The sequence below is a fragment of the Palaemon carinicauda genome, chromosome 10 (assembly GCF_036898095.1).
Source record: "Palaemon carinicauda isolate YSFRI2023 chromosome 10, ASM3689809v2, whole genome shotgun sequence".
Taxonomy (NCBI): Eukaryota; Metazoa; Arthropoda; class Malacostraca; order Decapoda; family Palaemonidae; genus Palaemon; species Palaemon carinicauda.
Genome location: NC_090734.1, coordinates 150,022,950 through 150,025,770, shown reverse-complemented (window position 1 = coordinate 150,025,770; position 2,821 = coordinate 150,022,950). Strand labels below are relative to the sequence as shown.

Sequence of the window (2,821 nt, the reverse complement as noted above, 5' to 3'; positions counted from 1 at the left end):
TATTGATGAAACTTGCTAATGTAATAAAGAGCAGATGAGATGATAGTTTAGAATTATTTCGTAGTTATCCCGATTGAGGATAAAAATATGAATATCGGGATGCTGGTCTTAATTTTGAGAAATTTTAGATTAAAGACAAGAAGTGTTATTATTATTATTATTATTATTATTATTATTATTATTATTATTATTATTATTATTATTATTATTAGTCAAGCTACAACCCTAGTTGGAAAAGCAAGATTCTATAAGCCCAAGGGCTCCAACAAGGAAAAATAGCACAGTGAGGAAAGAAAATAAGGAAATAAATAAGCGATGAGAAAAATTAACAGTACTGTTTAAAGGTTGCTCATAAATAGCAGGGGCAAGGGACAGCGACATTTCCCTATCGAGCAGGACAATGCCCTAGAGACCCCTCTCCACCCAAGCTAAGACCAATTAGGGCCAGGCAATGGCTGCTGATGACTAAGCAGATAGACCTATAGGCTCCCTCGACCCCCCCCCCCCCTCTTCCTTAGCTCACAAGGATGGTGAGGTTTCAGCGACCAAAGTAACTTAGGAGTTTGTGCGGGACTCGAACCCTAGTCTGGCGTTCACTAGTCATGGACGTTACCACATTGGCCACCACAATCCTTCGATGTAAACATTCGATGTGGTATGTGCAATGTGATGTTAAAAGTTCGAAGAATTTAAGCAACAATTGAGTCTAGTTAATCCATCAAAAAAGAAAGATTTTTGTTTTTTTTTATATTGTAGGTTAAATAGACGACAGGTTATAGAATAGCATCAGTTATTTACCTTAATTGTTGCTCTGAGTAGTTACTATGATTTTTATATTCTAATCTCACTTATAAAAAAATGTCGAGTAAATAAGTTTGTGATTTACATATCCGTTTTTTTTTTTTAATTTAAAAATGGAAAAATTATGATTTTTTCTTAATTTCCTACCATCGGCTGCTCTAATACCCAGCAGTATAAGTCCGTCAGTGCCTTAATTAATTGTACCTCAGGGGGTGCACTGTAAGCATTGCAATACGATCTCTATAGCGTCCAGTTGGACTTTTCACGTCTTTACTAACATCTTGTTTCAAACCTTGTTTCCCTGAGCCCAGTGTTTTGCCGTATGACAGTAATTCAATGAACAAATATCTGAATAAAGTATTTGATTTATATTTCTTGAATTTTATATTCAATAACTTGGACTAAATTTAACTTTTTATGTCATTCAAGTTCTACTTTTAGTCATGCACCAAGGAGTACTCCTAAAAAGAAGAACTAGTATCATTTGTATACTGCCAAAAAAAAGTATATATATATATATATATATATATATATATATATATATATATGGCTATCAAAAATAACTTATGTAATTAAGAATATAAATGAGATATGTTTTTTTATCTGTACGTTATGGAAATCTGTGCAGCCTCAGACTGTTAGGGATTTCTCGTCGGTAAATGCATAAAGACGTATAAAGGCATAAGCAGCCTATTCATATATAAGGATATATATGTATATACATAAAGTATAAAGATCCACTACTTGCGTATCATAAATTTTGGAAGATAAAATGATAAACCTTATGCGATATTGAAGAATATCGGAAGAATATTGGGACTTGAATGGCAGGACAGTATTAGAAATGAAACTATAAGGAAGAATTTTCGAGTGTCTTATGTGGATGAGATCATGATGAGGGGTAGATGGAGATAGTTTGAGCGTGCTCTTCGCACTCCCCGAGAGAGATTAGTTCACCAAAAGTTTAACTGGGCTCTACAAGGCACTAGAAGAGTTAGAAGACCCAGGCCTAAATGGCTGAGGACTATGAAGCATGAAGTAGATGAATGGAGAAGTATTGAATTAAAAGTTCAAGATAGAGACGACTAGCGAAATCTAGAAGAGGCCCTTTGTGTCAATAGGCGTAAGAGGAGACGATGATGATGATGGTGATATTGATTTACACAAGTTTGTAACGCTTAAGATCTTCAACATTAATTATTATCATTACTCTTGTTGATATTATTCACTATTAAAACAAACGATTAGAAAGGTGATAAACCTGAAAGTGGCATTAAAACAAAACGAGATGAAGTGAGCTGTCATATTCTGATATACTGTATACATGTCATAAGTTTTCGAAAATAACGTAACAGATTTTACATTAGCGTTTATGTTATTGCAATGCCATTTCATCTTTATGCAATGTAATTTAAAATTATTATTTATTGTTAAGATGCCTGCATGTAACGTAATATAGATTTTGCCTTATATTTGATGCCACCGAGAATATCTTGTAATACAATAAAGACGTCTTTTCCCCCAATATTTTTGTAATGTGATTTAGCTTTTTAAGACATTCGGTGTCGCCTTATCCATTTCATATAATTTGGGCCGTTTTATTGTGACAATCATTGTTGTAATTTTCATAGGTGACATTATTTCGTACTTGCATTGATGTCATTGTTGCTATATAGAGTATCCTATACCATTATTCTGATTGCTAATACAAATGAAGCCTTATAGAAAATAACTAGGATTTACCCCGAGGTCCCACCGAGACTCGAACTCGGATTGTTGGATTCAGAGTCCAAAGTGCTAACCATTACACCATGGGACCTGTTTGAGGGCTTTGATATTGTTTTGTGCATAATCATTATAATTTAGACGTTGTGCTTGAAAATTACTATTATGGTCTTGCAGTGTTGCGTTGTCTTCATTAAAATTGGCTTTAGTTCTATCACGTTGTTTGGTAATTATTATTATTATTATTGTTGTTGTTGTTGTTGTTGTTGTTATTATTATTTTTATTATTATTATT

General features: G+C 33.4%; 1 non-coding gene across 1 annotated transcript; it reads right to left on the bottom strand.

Annotated features, from left to right (window-relative positions):
- Positions 1-2,548: 2,548 nt before the first annotated feature.
- TRNAQ-CUG (transfer RNA glutamine (anticodon CUG)) lies at positions 2,549-2,620 on the bottom strand. Its single transcript has one exon. It is a non-coding gene; the product is annotated as a tRNA-Gln (tRNA).
- Between the last annotated feature and the right edge of the window lie 201 nt (positions 2,621-2,821).